The sequence below is a fragment of the Aythya marila genome, assembly GCF_965140915.1.
Source record: "Aythya marila genome assembly, chromosome: 4".
Taxonomy (NCBI): domain Eukaryota; kingdom Metazoa; phylum Chordata; class Aves; order Anseriformes; family Anatidae; genus Aythya; species Aythya marila.
In genome coordinates, this window is record NC_139045.1 from 16968287 (window position 1) to 16977993 (window position 9707).

Here is a 9707-nt window from a genome sequence, read left to right on the forward strand (position 1 = left end):
CATGTCCAAATGAAAGACTGCCAAACTGGAGGGTAAAACAAGGTATTGTAGGACCTACAAAAATTGGAAAAAAAAAAATTCCCTGACAAACACCCCCACCAAAATTGGAGGGACTTCTGTAAGAGACCCTGCTGAAGGAAAACTCTCAGACACTTCTAAGGCTCCCCAGCTCTGTCAATATGCAATCCTTTGGACAAGAGAGGAATGTCCCAGTGTGAGACACCAACCAGGTGACATAATATGACAGCACCTTTGTGCTATCAATGCCGCAAGGCAAAACCTGAGCCTCTCCATAATCCACACCTGGTCACATGGTGCTTCAGCAAATCAAGGAGTAGTTTCACAAAATGCAGCTTTATAAAAACAAGCAGTCTGCAGAGCTGTGACCTTGCTGTGCTGCCCCACCACAGACTTCCTTGGATCAGGCACTCCATAGTTTGTATTCATACGGGCACAATATAAATGGGGATGTGATACATTGACAGTCCTCTGCTGAGGTCAGTTCAAATTGGTCAAGAGTTTAGGGAAGAGACAAGGAAAATTGTCAGGGCAATCATATAAGCTTCATTGCCTTAGAAAACAAGGCAAAAATCGATTTTGACAGTCTCTTGAGTAATGTGTTAGAATGTGTTTAACTCTTTGTAGGTGATATGCCTCATCAAGTGACTTTAAAATTGTTTTTTGTTGCCAAATCAGGTGTTCCTAAGATAATTCTTACCAAACTTCTAGTTGCTTTCAATACCTATTTTTTTTTTTATTTTATTTTAACCTTGTGTGTAGTCAATAAGACATTTCTCATTGCAGGACCCTCATTCAGAAGACAGGGATTATACGGGTATTTATAAATATCGTCCTCGTTATTCGTGTATGGCCCTGTGTCTTAGTGGTTGCATGCAATGTGGAATTATTTTTCTTAGAGAGGGCCTTCTGTTTCATTCAGCACTGTTAACAACTGTATTCTGCATAAGTGTCAACACAAAATTTTACTGTAAGGATAAATATTATCATTAGCATTAATACAAGGGAGAACTGAAACAAAGCCAAGAGGCTAGATCCAAAGAGAAACCAGCAAATCTTTAAGCAAATCAGTCTGAACTCTGAAAATGTGCCCTGAGCCTGGTGCTTGCAAATGAATGTCTGGGAATGAAGAACATGAAGCAAGCAGCAGTCTGCAAAGTCACCAAGCAGTAGCTTTGACTCTAGGCCCCATGTCCAGCAGGTCACTATGTGCTGGACCAGTGAAATAATTCTGTTCTTATGTACAAGTCAGCTTTATTCATGTATTCATCTGCTTCATTCATCTACAAATTCCAACTTTTGTTTTCTAGCCAATAAACCACTATGCAAAAATCTTTCATTGCCAAGTCCTATGTCTTTCAAGTCCCCTATGTCAGGCATTCCCAGTAAGTATGTGTCAGGATATAATTAAGGATTGTATCAGATAAGAATCCTGGAAGAATAAGCATCATAAAAACTGTGTATTCAACCCCACAGTACTTGGTTAGATTAATGTAAAGTTTGGTTATTTTTTGGTATTTAGTCTTCTGGTTTTCCTTTCCCTTTTATTACAGTTATAAATACTTATTTTCTGCAGATTCTTGTTGTACATTTTTGTCATGCAGAGGATTCAGAAGTACAAGAGCATGATAGAAAACATAGGCAGGACTTTGCAATGGTAGCCCAGGCCAAAGCACAATTTTACCAAATTGGGAAAAGTTCCCTCATGGGCTTCTGAAAATTAAATTCTGCAGTCATTCAAGACTACATGCAAACAGCAGGGGAGCATATTTTCCTAAATAAAGTCTGCAGAAATGTTTTTATAATCACAAGGTATTAGCAAGCTAATGTAGGGCTTGTGGCCAACTCCCCCTGTGATCCACAGAAACAGCAGGGAAGAACATTTCAAATCTGTGCTGTGAGAAGGTACAGCTTTTCAGCAACAAATTGCACTTCTTAAACAGGCACACTACTTCCAGTACTAGATCACTATCATGATTTCTTTATCTTTCCAGAGTTGTAGAGACAGGTGTATGTCCCAAAAAAATGAGCACAAACTTCATCCTCTCATCAACACATGTATCTCATCTTTGGAAGAAACTTTTTCTTGGATTGAGGAGATTCCAAGACAGGGTTGTCCAGAAGAGCTTCTTGGGTGGGTTTGTTTTCTCTAGTCATAAATACTTTACTGGGTTGGAGTGCAGGAAGATAAAAATTTCCAAAGGGTGACTTATTTTTTACAGGTGTGAATTGTCCCTGGAAGTCTCTGGAAGTGACTGTATAGGGAGTGTCTGAAGTTAGATGGCTGAATCTAGGACCACATGCTCAGTAACTTAATACAAATGTTACTTGAACTCAAGCCAGAGTTGCACATAAGCATCTGAAAAAATATGTCAATCATAATGAAATAATTTAAAATGATGGAATCTTTCATAATGAAACCACAGGTGTTACATTTGGTACTTTTTATACGTATTTTCCATTCCTAAGCAAACGAAAGCACCATGGATATTTAAAGACAGGGATACAGGCTTCAGCATCAAAGATGAACATAATTGAGTACTAACATAGTTAAAGAGAATGACTACATTTTTCCCAAGGGAAATCCATATTCTTGAAAATATGTTTATACTGCTCCACAAGGTTCATTACAAAAATAATAGTGGATGTCAGGCTAACATAGGTAGATGTAAGTTATATTATAATTTTCTGTTAGTAAAAATATTCTGAGAAACATAAAATTGGACCTTTGGGCTGAAATCAATAAAATGCCAGTCCGTCTTCCATGCTCCAGAACCCATTACAAGCCAGACAGAATACTTTTCATTGGCCTAGCAATGGCTTCTAAGTTGCAAAGGGGCCCACAAACCTTTGTTTTGCCCCAGGGCTTATGAGAGCTGTAAGTAAGGAAGAACCAAAATTTATAATAAGAAAAACAGAGCAGAGAGAAAATAAATGCAATGTTTCCCGTGAGCTGTTATGTTTAACTTTTCCACAAGCAAATAAATGTATCGGCAAAGGAAATGCATAAGACTTATCCCAATCATTCTTCTACTGACTTCATAAGTACTTTTATATTGAACAAAAACATGGCATATTTAAAGATATGTTGTGATTGATGCTCTCAGTTTGCATTTACTTGGAATTATTGTGATCATGAATGTAAATTAAAGTAGTGGCAGCACTATATTCTCTGATGGTCTGTTAACTTGTAGTCATTTTTTTTTTTTTTCATAGGCTATCCTTCCATGCTATCCTAGAAAACTGTACAGATCTTTGAAGTGAAATCTGAAGGCAAATAGAAAAGCTGAAGGAATAAGAACAATATTTATACTGATATAATAATAATAAAAGCTTAAGAGATGAAGAGTGGCCCCTCGCTACAAGAAGGACATCGAGGTGCTTGAACGAGTCCAGAGAAGGGCGACAAAGCTGGTGAGGGGCCTGGAGAACAAGTCCTACGAGGAGTGGCTGAGGGAGCTGGGCTTGTTCAGCCTGGAGAAGAGGAGGCTCAGGGGTGACCTTATCGCTCTCTATAGGTACCTCAAGGGAGGCTGTAGCGAGGTGGGGGTTGGTCTGTTCTCCCATGTGCCTGGTGACAGGATGAGGGGGAATGGGCTTAAGTTGAGCCAGGGGAGTTTTAGGTTAGATTTTAGGAAGAACTTCTTTACTGAAAGGGTTGTGAGGCATTGGAACAGGCTGCCCAGGGAAGTGGTGGAGTCACCATCCCTGGAAGTCTTCAAAAGACATTTAGATGTAGAGCTTAGGGATATGGTTTAGTGGGGACTGCTAGCGTTAGGTCAGAGGTTGGACTCGATGATCCTGAGGTCTCTTCCAACCTAGAAAAAATAAATAAATAAATAAATAAAAATAGAAGCAGTTCTTGGAAAGCTCATGTGCTGACTTCCCAAAGCTTTTGGGCTTACCTTTCTCATCAGTCCATCCGCTCTGAATAACACTTCCTCTTCTCTCTCTCTGCTCTTTCTCATTTTCCAAAGTCTCCAACACTAACTACTTGGCAAATGGTTGCATGTGAAGATGCCAGTATAAGGCCTATTTGAAAGCTAATAGAGGGGGAAGTACTTTCTAATGCAACTATTTTAAATTGTGTTCACTCTTAGGATTTGAGATTCAAATACAGCCCATCAAGCTTATAGTTCCCTGATGTGTTGGAAATAGTATGATAATAACAGTACATTGTTGGGAAAAATCATGATAATGCCTGGTTTGCCAATTAAAGTAACACATGGTAAGCAATTTGTTATTCGGAGAAAATGCAAGCTGATGACAATAAGGGTGTTTATTTATTTATTTATTTATTATTTTTTTTTAAGAACAAAAAATAAAGCAGGATTTTTCATTAAAATATGCATTTTCTACCAAATTGCTCCAAGAGATCAAATTTATCTATAGAATAGTCTGCCTAAGAGAGGACATAGTTTGGAATACTGCTTTTGCTCTGCCAATGACCCGCTCTGTGACATTCTACAATTCAGTAATGCACTTCCCTTACTACTGCACAGCTCTAAAGTGGAGGAAATTATACTTATCTGTCTGAGTAAATTTATGAATAAAAGAGTCTGAGTTGCAAAGTATTGTTATATAGTAATCCCATTTACAGCCTACCAGCTTGGTTACTCAAAAAGAAACACTGTTCCTAATTTCATCTCAACAAAACACAGTAAATCTGTAACTCAAATAATTGAGGGTATTTTAATAAATATCTTTCCCCTCTTTAATGCATATGGGCTCCTGAACAGCTACGCTTCCCAGCAATACTATTTACTGATCTCTAGCAAGTAAAGTGCATTTTAATGAGTAAATATGCAAATAGATAATTAGGTTGAAAAATCTTTAAACCCTTAGCTATAATTAAAATAAATGTTATGATTCAGGAACAAAATTCCCACTTCATGTAGGAAAGAACACTCATTTTCTAGTGCACTGCTTAGAGAAGTTAGTGATTTCCAAAGGAAAGAAATAGTTTCATAGTAAGTTCGATTTTATCAGGAGATAAATGCGTTTTACAGCAATGCTATTTAGACTGTAAGCTCTTGAGGACAGAGACCTTTTCTTTTTAATATCTAGAAAGTGCCATGCAAAGATACATGTATATATTAATATTTAATACACAAATATTACTAATACCTCTGAGCAAGGAGCATACTTGCTCACAAAATCAGGCTAGATTACAGCTTTGAATGTAAATATAACAGTCTTACAATAGTAACTGGAGCTATTCCAAAGTAATACCAAGAAATATCCAAGTGCTGTGAATGTGCAATCTGTACATATTTGTAAATCAGATTTCTGCAGGTATGGCATTTGGGTGGTTTGGGACTTGTGCGATTAACTGCGTGTTTGCATGGACATCTGTCAGAGCCCTGTGAACCTTTGAACCTCATGACCAACTTCAACCCACATTAGCAGAGGCCTTAACTAGGCCTTCCCACCCATTTGTGAAAGTAAACAACTTTAAACAAGAGAGAACAAAGATTGTGCTAATACCTTCAAGAACGGGGCAGCTGCAAGGTAGAGTCAATGAAACTTTACCAGAAACCAAAAAATCTAAAGGACAGAAGTTTTAAAAGCTTTAATCATAAAAATATATTTATCAGACATCAGAGCAGTCCCTACTCAGTCAAGCTTAGTGCTCCTTGCTGATCTTCATCAAGGTCTAACAATGAATGGTCTTTGATAAAAAGCTTTTTTTTTTTTTTTTCCCGCTTAGACTTATCTCCCCGGTGGATTCTCTGCTGTCTAATCAGGGGTGAGCTCGTGCTACAGTCTTAGTATAATTCAGTTAAAATGTCAGTCAACCATAAGACAAATCTAAGGGAAACCAGGCTTTGTTAGATGCAGTGCTCATACAAATTCTTGCTACACATTTTATATGATCTTGCTATATTTTTATATGATATTGCTATATTTATTACATATATATATGAAATCACCACTATATGGACTTTATATACACATACATGTTATTATATTCATTCTAGTACTTTCAATAAGTCTGCTTTTATCAACACAAATTGGAAAAAATAGCATCTCTATTACTGGATTAAATGCAGCAGGAACATCGTGTAGTGCAGGGAAATGGTGTAGTGAGACTGGGGTTCCCATACCTGCCTTTCTGGGCAACACAGAAAGCACATCGCTCATTTATATCAGCTTTACATATTTTTTAATATATTAGGTTATGGATCTAAGTTACTGCAGGATATGTATTCCAGCGTCCTGCTGGAACTTAATATTTGAACTTTGGGTTTGCTAAAATGGTGTAATCACAGAACCTCATTCAGAAACCTTGTGTATTTTATATTCCATTACGTACAGAAATGTAAAGAATAAAAATTGTCCCATACCTTTCTGATAGCAGTTTAAAATGCTTAAATACAGGAACATAACATTGCTTCTGGCCAAACTTACCCTGCATTTGGGGAAATATTTAAGAGCAGAAATGCAGTGAGTGTCTGGCACAATGCACCACTTTTTGGAAGATGGTGTCCCTAAGGAACAACAGTTCATGATGGAGGCTGCTGCTAGCCCTTCCAATGCATAAATTATTCCTCTTTTCAGTGCTGTGCATATCTCAGGGTATAATCAAGTCTTAGTGCTGGAGGGAGATACTTTTTGTTCTAAGAAATGAAGTCTGGAAGGAAGCCATTTTGCTTAATCTCAGTGAAGCATTACTGTTAAATTTCATAAGGAAATGTTCTGCAGTTTCACTGTTCCTCTCAGGTTCACGCACACACCGAGGATTTCTTGAATATCTTGAGACAGATGACAGTTCCCATAGTCATCTCAGTTTTTGACTTGTGCTCAGTAAACCAGCAACAAATGAATGCACTATTCTGAGGGTTTTAGTTCACTACAGGCTCTGTTTTCTCAGGCCACCAGTTCAAATACCACCTAGTCCTAATAAATGACTGCTGATGACTATTTAGAGAGTTATGTCACATGCACTAATAAGCACATAATGGCTAAGAAAGCCTGAACATTGCCATCTATTACTACCAGATACATATAATTGCACAGAAGAGGATGTTCTCCTAGAGAAGCAACTTAGGCAGGCTAGGACCAAGTAAAGTGATTCATTTCATACTTTCTTCCTTTTGTTCTCCTATGATATAAAGCCTTGGTGACCAAAGAAAAACAAAAATCATGTCAGATCCGTCTTAAAGATAAACTGAAGGCAAATAAGAAATCCAGTTCAGGAGCAATTAATATGTAACAATTGTAATAACAGTCCAAAATTTGTTCACAGTATATCAGCTTTAGAGGGCCAGGGTTTGAATGCATGGAACTAAGAGGCAGAAATTTTAGGTGACGGCAAGAGTGAAACTGCAATGTCTCTATGTTAAGAACTTTCTCTAGGGTTGTTAAGTCTGCATTTTCCACAAAGGCAAAAAGGCCTATTTTTTTATGCTATTTTTAATACTCACTGTATTCCCATCCAGTGAAGGGAAAAACAGATAATCAATACTAGTAATTATAAACATAGGGGTTTCATGACTTACGATGAAATGTGATGAGTTAATCTTTTCAAGAAGGCTATATTTAAATAAATTATTAACATCTATTATTTTACATGCATTTTATGAACCATTCATTCAGCTCCTAATAGTGTGTGCAAGAAGTTATCTCTGACAACAAAGGCTGATAGTAGTATTCACTTATTTTTTAAAGAAAACTGTACAAACTTGACAGTTAAATCTAGGAATGATGAAATATTAACTGTGCTTAATATTAACTCTCTACTGCTGCTAGTATTTTTCCATAATACTAGCCTATACTTTCTTACTTCTTTTCCAAGGGATTAATCCTACTTCTTTGTGTGAGGAATGTTGGCAAGGGCTAGGATTTGCAAGAAACAAAATTGTGAGCCATTTCCAAAGAAAGGTTTTGTTCTAGGGGAGAAAACTTCAAATGACAAACAAACAAAAATTGAACCTTTTGCAATGCAAGACGTGTACTTGTCTAAACTCTGTATCCATATAACCTGTTTACAGATTTTTTTAAATCCTTCTTGGCACACTTTTTTGCTACTCCTTATTTGTCATATTTAAATTCTATGCTCTAAGAAGCCAGGAGTGTATTTTTGCATTTTATAGAAGAGTTAAATAGTAGTAATAGTTAAATAGCAGTACAGTAATACATTAGTGCTCTGAAATACATGTATTCTCTGACTACATGGAAGCTTATACACTGAAATGTGTTATAAGCAAATGTGAAATGATCCTTGTTAATATTTATGCAAGAAAAATACATAGCAGTTTTGGGAGTTTCTCCATCTAGAACACTGAAGGTGCTCACTGGAACACATTTAAATATTTTTGCCAGCTGCTTTACTATGAAACACTGCCCTTCCCAGTGTCTATAAGAGCTGCCTCCAGCCCATCTTTTATCTACATCCCACCTGATAGCCAGCAGCACAAAAAGGGCCTAACATTTATTTATTTATTTGTTTATTTATTTACTTTCCTGGTAAAACATACAGTTCAGTAAGTCCAATTTGTGATAAATGTTAACCAGTTGAAGATATTTTTTTTTCTCTTTTTTTTTTTTTTTTGTTTTTTTTTTTTTTTGTTTTTGTTTTTTTTTTTCATTTAATTACAGATAGAGCAAAAATGTATAAGGAACTTATTTTTATTTGTAGTATGCATATGTCTTCTGGAGTGATACCTATGAACACGTGGCCTCAAATACAGTGACAACTCCTAGGCACAGATTGATAATGACAATTTGATCCCTCAATTTAAATTGGTGAGGAATCAGTAAAGTACAGAGATATCCACTATTAACCAGAATGAATAATATTCTGTTAACTTTTGCAGTTTATGAAACAAAACCAGAAATCATCATTGTCTGTTGATTGGCACTGAGACCGTGAAGAGATTTTTATGCACAAATGGCACTTGTGATTTTTTTTTTTTATGTCCATGTTCTACTGACTCTTAACTGTAAAACAAATGGCTAAAAATATTAAGATTCTGATTACTATGCAAATTCATTTTTAATCTTTGAAAAATATACTATCTATGTCAAAATACTGAAATTTTAATTAGGTGAGATGTAAGTGAAATCTGAGAAAATTCCTTTTTTTCATTTCAAGGGGGAAATAAAAAGAAAATAAAGTTATTTTGTGTCATTACTATATTTCAATATTTGAGGAAATACTTATCTAAAAATTGTCAGATATAAGATGAAAATCAAAACTCTTCTCTCAGAAAAAAAAACACAAGAACATTTTATTTATGTTCTGTTACACTTCATTCCTCTTCCCAGATTTCAATATTTTTGTAAATGTATCTCTATGTTAGATGACTGAGCTATTAAGTTACTCATAACAATTCACAGTGAGTCGGCATATGTGATTTCCAACCTGTTCTATATTTTATAATTTGAAATCTAGATATAAGCTTGCAGAGGACAAAAGGAGAAAGAACAGGAGTTTGAACTGTACAGTTCTTTTCTGGGATTTTAAATTAATTTGGCTGTTTTCATCATGGATAAGTAAGTTAATTCCTCCTGAATGGGGACACATAGGTAGTGTCATGAAGGTAGCGTAGGTAGCACATGCCACCAGAACCTTCTTTACACTGCTGCTACTCCACCTTTCAGCTATTTCTAGCTATTCTCACATCAGAAACCTGGCAGCATACATTCAGGACAGAAGTCCAGCTTTAAAATAAAATGGAAGGAAA